At 31.6% G+C, this 10,520-nt stretch overlaps 1 long non-coding RNA gene across 2 annotated transcripts; it reads right to left on the reverse strand.

Moving 5' to 3' along the window:
* Positions 5,437-8,453, reverse strand: LOC104711079. 2 transcript variants are annotated; one of them, XR_755197.2, is made up of 5 exons: positions 6,971-8,449; positions 6,492-6,756; positions 6,167-6,349; positions 5,837-6,077; positions 5,437-5,716 (listed from the first exon to the last, which is right to left on the reverse strand). It is a non-coding gene; the product is annotated as an uncharacterized LOC104711079 (long non-coding RNA). The 2 variants fall into 2 exon arrangements; XR_755198.2 differs by having other exon boundaries at positions 5,489-5,748; positions 6,971-8,453.

A 10,520-nucleotide genomic window follows, 5' to 3' on the forward strand; every position in this document is an offset into this window, starting at 1 on the left:
CAATCGGGACCACTCCCTTTAACATTAAGTATTAAGTTTATAATTAATTTAATTAATATTAAGTTTTCAATTTTACAAAACAATATTTTCTCCATACAGGAAGGTGAAGGTGAACCGGGAAGATGAACCGGAAGTCTTTCGGATTGCTGGGTCAATTAGTCAGACCGGTTGAACCACAGGTCAATTAGTTTATTGGTTTATTTATATTTTATAAATATAACATCTATTTTCTATAAATATATGAATAAAACATATATAGTTAAGTATTAGCAGTCGATATAACATTTCTACTTTTTGTACACGTAGGAATTCTTACCAACTAACAAAATACTTTCTAATTTCTATACTAACTAATATTTGTATATTTGTAAAGTTGTACATTTTTTAAAAATACAAATTATCTATTAGTTATATATATAAAACAAATTACATTTTTCTTTTATAAAAAAAATAGTCTCGCGGTGTACCGCTGGTGAATATCTAGTTTCTTTAAAACAACACAAACTTATCATTATCCATTGTGAAAATCGTAATAACCACGCTTGAGTGATGTAATAATTATCAATATATATATATATATTGCTTATTAAATAAAACAGAGTAAATGTGACCACCAAAGTTCTAGCAATTTAACATAGTTTCTCCGGATCCAGAATTAGTGTCTCCGAACCTGCGACCACTGTGTTATAAAAAAAAAACGATTAAAAAAATAGAAAATCTGATTTGAAATGTGCATGTATATATTTCAAAATATGACAAAATTATTTCAAAACTGTCTCATCTCATGTTAGTAAAAAATTCACGCACACCAAAAAAAGGAAGACTATACGCATGCTCCAAAGTCCAAACACATTTCAAACCATTGTAGCAAGAAATAATCATACAGAAGCTTTCTAAAATGTCTTGTTCAAGAAATACATTTTTTCGTCAGTTGTTTATTCATGATTACGCTTTTTGGGGAAGAGGAACCATACCACAAGAATCGACATGCCTATTATAAAAGCCACGGCAAAGAAGCATATCCCAATCAACAGTCCCAAATCCATTTTCCCTTACTTGTCTTCTCACTAACAATTCTTTATGTGTTTCTTATGTAGTTTTGTGTGTGTTATGAATCTTATTATTTATATATCTAAAAGTAGGAAATGCTCATAGCATTAGCAATACAAAAATGGTATTTTATAATCAAAGAGATCTTAACATTGCGTTCACATATCCAATTTTGCAGTTCATGACAGGTGTCTAATATATCTAATATTAAAATATATGTCATATCTAATTTAGTGACAACATATATTTTAAGTGTATCTAATAGTAAAGAGTTTGTGACAGTATTATATAGATTGTAACATTTGTCAAAAGAATTTCAGTAAAACTTATAAAAAATAATATATGTGCATCTGAGTGAAGTTTTTTTTTTTTAATTATATATATATATATATATCTAATTGAAGTAAATAACAAAATCAGTTATTTAATGATGAAATATATGTAATGCATTGTATAATGATATTCAAATCATTTTAGATTTAATTTATACATATATATCTTTCTTTCTTTTTTTCTATACATATTTTTATCATCTTATACAAACTACTAATTTAAAAATATTTATATATCTATATATATTTAAACTAAATGTACTTTATTCTCATGATAACTATTTTTTTGTTTTAAACTAAAATATTAAAGAAGAAGATAATCTGATCATCTTTAACTCTTTATGGATTCCATTTTTATATATAAAAATTTTATATATTTATAATTATAAACGGGCTTTCACAAAATATGGGCTGGGCTTTGAATACAAACATAAGTCCACACAATTACAAAAAGAAGAAAACACAATGGTTTTTGCTATTGCTGTCGTCGAAAAAAGAGAACGGATTCTGCTGAATACCTAGGACAGAGGCTCAAACATTAAAGCCAGTGGCTGTAAAACCGGCGGCATTGCAGTGGAAACACCAAAGTGAAACCTTTAACAAAGCAATCATGACTCTTTTTCTGCTTACTACAAATCTTCCGGCAAGTTCAAAAGCATCTAACTTAATTAACACGAAGGTTTTAAGGAGAAAGCGTAGGCCAAGACCAACCAACGCTAAAATCACCCCAGCGGCTATAGCAATAACTTTTTTTTTTTGTCTATGCCTATCATTATCGTCACAGCCATTTCTTCCTTACTACGTGACTGTGTATTATATGATCATATTATTAGAAAATAAATAAAAACAAAAAAAGGTGCGATGTGTGGTACATGATGTTACTTTATGAATCTGGGTAGTAAAAAATACACGCACAAAAAAATAGAAAAATAAAGTTGTTCTGTTAGATTATATTTACACTTAAAATATATGTTATCAAGTCTGAAAAATAAAGAAACATAGATCATCTAAATTGTGGGAGACTTGTTGCATGCTTAATGCAACAAACAATTAAACTTCCATGTCTTCATACTTGGAAAGGTCAATGTGTAAGTATATTTAAGCGAATTCAAGTCGAATATGAAGTTCAATAAACAAAATATGTATGCACAAACTTTTGTCTTAGCACAGACATATAATGTCTGCATAAGATTCTATCCAACAAAAAAGACATCACATGTGTTTTGGTTTTGAAGATTTATGAAAATATATTTGAGGCACGTTTTAGAACATCACTTTGAGGCAAAACATAAAGAAAAATAAAGCTTGAAATTTTCAATAGGAATGGAAATATTGCATAGTTAAATGGAATATTTCCTTTTGAGTTTAGAAAAGTTGTTAGCTTTGCAAATGAGAGTCTGAGGCACACATTCCTATAATAATTAAGGGTCTAGATCTTAATTAGTTAGCCCTCTAGAATGTGTAAAAGAGAGAAAAACCGTATAAGCCTTTTGGCACCTTTAGGGATAAAAGGGTGAGAGTTTTATCTCTAAGTGAAAACTCTGAGTGTAGATCATTGTTGTTGATCTTAGTGATCTCAAAGTGGGTTGGAAATAGATCGAAAACAAACTTAGAGAATATCTTAAGGTTGTGTAAGTAAAAAATTGAACATTAATGGTAATTGTGTTCAAAAAGTATATTCAACAAAGTTCGAGGACGTAGGAATTTGCTGAACCTCTAGAAATTATGTGTCTCTTGTCTCTTCTACACTTACAAGTGGTATCATAGCGGACATCTATACTGATTTCTGACTCAAAAAACGGGTGAAGATCTTGGGAAGAAGAACATGGAGGCACAATCGATGTTATTCATGGCAAAATACTTTTTGATGTTAGATCCAAATCATTATAGGCCGTGGAAGGTGTTGATAATGCATTGAATTAAAGGAATTCATGAAGATGCATGGACAACAATTGAACTTGGATGGGAGTGGCCAAAACAGGCTGCTGGTGTAGATTATGACAGTAATCGTGTGGCTGTTGAAACCCAAACAAAATGGTCAAAATCTGACAAATTATTGTTCATATTCAATTCTCTGGAAGTTTCAACAATATTTGGTGGTGTTTGTCGGGTTCAGCTCTCATTGATTCAAGGTTATACATCTTTTAAAGAGTCTTGAGAGATTATGCAAAATATTTTAGAGGTGCAACAAGTGTGAAAAGCACAAGGTTAGATGTTCTTGCTTTTGATTTTGAGAATCTTAGGATGCATGAGTTTGAGAAGATTTCTGATTTTAGTGGTAGAGATGCTAGTGCAAATGAAGCTCTTGCTCTTGGGAAGAATTACAAAATTTCGATGGACGTTGCTCTTGACATAGACAATATGTCTTTTGATGAGGTAGCTAATAAATTGCTAGGCTATGAGATTGATGTTTCCTCAGTCTGTGATAGTGAAGAGAACACAAAGGTTCTTACAACGGAAGAACTTGTTAGTCTTGTGGTGAATAAAGCATGCAAAGGGTTGAAGATTCCAGACGAACAGAAAAAGAATAAGGTTCAACGTTATGGTAGTCAGGGCTTTGGTCATTTTAAACCAGATTGTCCTTGAGTGAGGAAGAAAGGGATCAAGAGTGTGCATTCACCCAAAAGGAAGAAAAAAGCACAAAAGCCCCGAACAAACAAGTCAAAGTTTGTTGCTCTTTGTGGTTTAATCAAACATGTTGATGACAAGTTAGAGTTGAAGTTTGATGATGGAACAACTACTAGCTTAGACCATGACCGGAGAGATTCTCAGACTGTTGCGTGCACTAAGACAGATTCTAGAACAACTTGTAGTGTGGATTAGGACTCTGAACCAGTATAAGAAGCACTTAATTTATTGCTGAATGATCAGACCAACAGTCTGAGGAAAGATCTGATACAAAAGAAAAAGGGAAACCAGAGGCTTGTCATAGAGAAGAATGACTTGTTAAGCAGAATTTCAAATCTGAAAGAAGATTTACTCTAGAAAAGTATAGTATTCTGATTTAAAAAATTGTTTAGGAGATCAGTTAAGAAACATCAAGATGCTAAGCATAAGAACAAAGGATCTTGACAAGATTCTGGCAACTGGTAAACCATGTAATGTCATATGGGATTTGGGTTACCATGGAGGTAATTCTTGTACAAGTACTCATTTTGTTAAAGGAGAAACTTTGACTTTAAAATGTGCAGATTCATGATCTTGTATATCTCCTTCAAACATCCGAAACATTTTGTCAGCAAGGTGACATGTGATAATGGGTAGAAATCTTGGCAGGCGTCTGTACACAACCGCCTAAAGAGAAGAGTTATTGACTGTTGGTACTGTAGGAAATTTGGTCATATCAAAGCTCAATGCTACAGGTTATTGAATAGGGTAACACAAGTCATGAGACGGAAGAAGTATTACAAAGATGCTCAAAGATCCAATCAAGTTTGGATCAAGAAGCAGGATTTATATTGTCCTCATGACTACACAACGCATGCATCAAGGGACATAGTCTGGCAGTGGCTACTCAAGGCATTAGAGAGGAGTTTAATAGAGAAAAAAACATCTAAGACATGGGTGTGTAACACTACAAGAAAACAAGCAAATAGCGACTGCACTATTAGTCACTATTTAGTCGCTAAACAGTGTGTTACGACTAAATAGCGACTAAAACCAGTAGTCGTAAATCGAGAGTCGCTAAAATAAATAGTCGTAAAATTAGTCGCCAAATAGCGACTACATTACGACTATTTTGCGTAGTCGTAAATGTAGTCGTAATATAGTCACTAAATTTAACGACTACACTACGACTATTTTACGACTATTCTAAATAGTCATAATGTAGTCACCAAATTTAGTGACTAATTGAGGACTAATTTATGATTATGTATTTAAACAATATTGTATTTATACAGCATTATATATATATACTATTTTGATAATATATATATTTTATTAATTATTTTTAAATATATATAAGTTATTGGAATGAATTGATATTAAAAATAAAAAATACTATATTTATTATTATGAGACCATAATATCAAAAAAAAACTGTATTACAAAATAAAACTAAAAACATAGTTAAAAATAAGAATACAAAGAATACATCATACTACTAAAAAAAGAAAGTAAATATTGGAAATGCACAAACATCAAGGGTTAATGTTTGAAGCGACGGAGAAGGAGGTTGCTTTGCTTTCCCAAGAAGTCTTTTGCTTTTGAGATGAATGTTGAAGATTTTGACCTGAAGCAAACTGCAAAGACCGAGACAAGGAGAAAGGAAGCTGAGCTGATGGAAGCATTTCTTAAGGAACTTAAGGCGAGGGAGAATGAGCTCAGATTGCCTAATGACACCATCAGAGAGAAATTAGCTGAGCTGGAGAAGAAATAAGTTTGCTTAAATATACATAAACTGGATTTAACAAACACAAACGAGGGAGAATGAGCTCAGGCTGCTTACATACCTTGAAGCGAGGGAGAATGAGCTCAGGTTGCTCACATATACCTCCTAAACTCGATTTAATAAACCCAAACAACTTTGGTTAACAACTGTGAGTCTATATGGTCACATGAATTCTCTTATGAACTGGATTCCCTTGGACTTAGCTCAAGCAAATATACCTTAGCCCTGGAGCGCCCAACATGAGAAGGACGAAATAGATATTGCCTATTCAGGTTACTGACTTCAATAGTGTCCATTTTAATCTGTAACATCGAACAAGAACCAGGAAAAAGAACTTAACATCGAACAAGAACCAGGAACAAGAACTTCACGAGCAGAACTCAAGCGTTACCTATAATTGGTTGGGCATTGACATGGACGATTGAAGGTAATAAGTAGGAAAGAGTCTTTCCAGAGCCAGTTTCAGCAATGCTAATAAGATCACGTCCCTTCATTGCCATTGGCTAGCCCTGAGATTGTATAGGCGTAGTAGGTTCAGTTAAACCAGCCTTCTTAATCTCTTCCAAAACATAATCTAGGCCAATCAAAAAACTCTTATCAGTAGATATATACAAAAGAACTTACATAGACATGTAAGTGAAACTGATCACAGTCTAAATCAAATGAAACAGAAGTCAAATCCAGTAGTAGTTCTTTTGGATATGAAATCAGCTTACCAGGAAAGCCAACATCACGAAAACTCTTGACAGGTTTGGTAATATCTCAACAACAGTAATTTCCCTCAGCTTACGATACTCTTCAACTTCTGCCTCAGTCATAGCCGCCACAGCCTGCGATTCGACATAGAAATTCTTCTCGAAAGGAGTCAAACCATCCAAATCTAGCTTCCTTGGAGAGTCATTGCCATCACTATCCTTTTTCATGCTTGATGTATGACTACATGAGCTTCCGTATGATGAAGCCCCACCAAACCCTGAGTCACTAAGAACACACAAATTTGAAAATGAAACAAACTCTTCTTCTCCAAAAGTAAACACCACAGAGAATCGAAAACGCTTAAAGCACACGAATTCGATCAAAATTAAGCCGGACTGGCTTCATACTCGGTACAAAGGAAGTGTATAGAGCAACTAAGTGGAAAAAAAATTCTGAGTTTTATCAATTTCAATACGAAAGCAAACACACACACACTTACCTTCGACGGTGTGTTGTATTCAGAGCGGTCAGCATCAAGTAATTTGGTTCGTTCTCGGAAGTAGTCTTTACGGGTAGGTTCCTCATGTTCAGGGATTCGACAGTGAATGAAGGCTACTCCAGAGCGTGAGTAATTACGAGATCTGAGATCCGCAAAAATGCTCTGGTACCAGATCTAAAAACTTGAGAGGATGAAAACAACGACAAGATGAAGATCGAATAGAATGAAACAGCGGGCGGAGGAGAGAAAGTTAATCGGCTAAAGAAGAGAAGGGGAGAAAGTTAATCAATCCCTCGTGAAGGAGACGAAAGAGAAACAAGAGCTGGAAAAAACCTTGTCCGTTGGATTAAATTAATCAACGGTTGATAGTGTAATCCATGTGTTTACATATCATCCAATAAAAAGCTTTCATTATTTAAAGAGTAATTTGTTGGATCAAAACATATATACTTTGCAATTCTGGGTTCATAATTCAGGAAATGACATTTGAAATTTATGATTTGGGACTTGGGGTTTTGAAATTTAGAAGAATATTAGACTTGATTTAGATTTAAAAATATTTTTTTTTAGGTTTTAAAATGACTAAGTTTAATAAATTTTGTAAGTATATAGTTTTTGGAAAGACTGATTTATATGTAAATACTAAATAGTTTTACATCTTGGTTTTATAGATATTCAATGGCTATATTTTGGGTGAATGATCTATGATTTAATTTCTATACATGAATTATAAAGGTTTTAAATTTAAGGTTAAGGGTTTTTGAGCATAAGTTTTGGGTTTATGGTTAAGTGTGTTGATAAAAATATAGGATTTGGAAAACTATAGTTTTTTGGGGTTAAGTTTCGAAAAATTAGTTATATACATATATATAATGGTTATGGTTTGGTTTTATGGTTTTTGAATTAATTTATAAGATTAAGAATTTAAACTTCAAAATTTAGATTTGATGATCTAGGTTTTGAAGTTTGGTTAAGGGTTTGGGGGTATAGGGTTTAGGGTTAAGATTTAAGATTTGGGGTTAAGTTTTGAAAAATTAGATTTTCTTTTAAGCATTAAAGCTTGGTTTTATGTATATATAAGAATGGCTATGTTTTAGTTTTATGGTTTAAGAAATAATTTCTAATATTAAGAATTAAATATTCAGGATTTAAACTTTAAGTTTATAATTTAGGTTTTGGAGTTTGGTTAAGGTTTTGGAGTTAAATTTTGAAAATTTATATTTTCTTAAATAGTGACTGATATACGACTTATTGGCGACCTTTACCATGAGTTGCATCTTAGTCGTTAATTTAGCGACTATTTAACAACTATATGTTCTGTTATACAATATAGTCATAAAATAGTTATTAAATTACGACTAAATTACCGACTACGGTAAGTAGTAGCAAAATAGTGACTATTATACGACTAAATTTTTGTAGTCGTAAAATTGTCGCCAAATAGTCGCTAAATAGTGGCTAAAAATGGCGACTACATATGTCGTCGCCATTTGTAGTCGGAAAAAGCATGTTTTCTTGTAGTGTAAAATTCCAAGATTCAGGTCAAATGTTGGAGAACCAGATGTTGAGCCAAAGGATGTCGTCTCAGAAACCAAATACTAAGAAGAAAGATGATTGTCTGTTTGACGACTAATTGAAGTCTTGTGATGATGGTTGATACTTCAAGATGTTGTTCAAGGTAAACTTGAGCTAAGTATAGGAACAAAGGATCTTGACAAGATTCTGGCAACTTGGAAAACATGTAATATCAGGTGGGGTTTGGGTTACTATGAAGGTAATTCTAGAACAACTACTCAGTTTGTTGAAGGAGTAACTTTGGCTTTAATATTTGCTTATTCATGACACTGTAGATTCAAAACTGTGAGATTGTGGCGCGAAAGCTAATGAACGGACAGAGGCCCCATGTTAATACGCTAGTGACCGACACCTCTTAGTGGATCCCATGTCCAATTCCAGTCCATGAGCCCACGTTCTTTAATGGGCCTCACGTCCTCTCACTAGGTCCGTGAGCCCATCTCTATCCAGCGGTTGGTTTGCTATGTCCGAAAGATTTTAAAGACTTGTTACTGTCCCTGAAAATCACCACATGATCTTTTGTTGTGTTTTGTCCTCACTCAAACAGTTCTGACAGTCACTTCCCAGAAGGTCTCATCCTGAGACTACTCCAGCTCAAACACGCTTAACTCTAGAACTCTAGAGTTCTCTTAGAACTCTTCACCGAAAAGATAAGTGCATTTTGGTAATATAGACGGTCAAATCAATTCTTTTAAATTTCTCCGCATCTCCCTGAAACCAGGGTGTCATAAAATCATTTCAAACTTTGTATGCTTTAATTACTTTTCTGTAAAAATTTATTTTTACTTCATGTTTACAATAATTAACAATTGCAATTAAATTGCTTATATTTCTTTATTAGTTGCATATATATTCCTATTAAAATTAGTAACATAATAAATTACTTTCCTATTAAAATAGTAATTTAATAGATTACTTTTCATTTTATTTCTTTTTTATTTTAAAGATTTTTTAACTTTTTATATAATTTTTTATTTTAATTTTTTTTACACGTGTCAAAATAATATCGATATACTTGACACTTAGACATATGTCACAATTATATGAGTTACCAACTGTGAAAACTAAGTATTATATAATAAGATTAGCATTTTATTTTTGTCATCCATTGGGTCACAACTGGCCGGCCCATTATACAAATTCTTACATTCGAAAGAACCAGGACTCGATTCCTGATGTGATGGTACCTTCTATAAATAGACTTACCTCCTGCCACTGCACTAAGGCCACTTCACTAAGATTAGCATTTATCTTTTCTTTTTTATTTTTCTGGTCAAAGACTAATATAACAGTGCAAACCCATCTTACTACGGTATATAATCTAGTGAAAATATACTAGTTTGACACAAATTTATCAATTAATTGTTAGATTAACACTCAATCTTATCCAATAATTAGTATGACAAAAATTTTAGATAAAAAGACTAAAAACCAAGAATTGTTTTTTTTTTTTTTTTTTAAAAAAAAACGAAAATACAATATATCATTTAATATTTTGATTTAAAAATATGATTAGTGAAAAATATAAAATGATTAAAAATCGACTAAAAATCCAGAAAATTTGCTTTTTTTTTTTCTTTTGAAAACGAAAATACAATATAGCATTTAATATTTTTATTTAAAAATATGATTAATGAAAAATATAAAATGATTAAAAAATATGATGTTTCTTTTTTTAATCTAATATTTAAAAATAAAGCATGATTTAAAATATAACATATAAAAATAATATTCAAAAAATTGTTTATAAAAATATTATGTATAATGATATGATTTAGAAATATAGTTTGAATAATTTTTATTTATGAAATTATAACTAAAAAATAATGTATAGAAAAAGTATTAAAATAAGATTTATGAGAATATAATATAATATATAAAAATATGAATTTAAAATATGATGTTAATTTTTTAAATATGATTTAGAAAAACTAAAATGTGAAAAAACTGTGCAAAATAAATCTCCCAGACATTT

The sequence above is a fragment of the Camelina sativa genome, chromosome 9 (genome assembly GCF_000633955.1).
Source record: "Camelina sativa cultivar DH55 chromosome 9, Cs, whole genome shotgun sequence".
Lineage (NCBI taxonomy): Eukaryota > Viridiplantae > Streptophyta > Magnoliopsida > Brassicales > Brassicaceae > Camelina > Camelina sativa.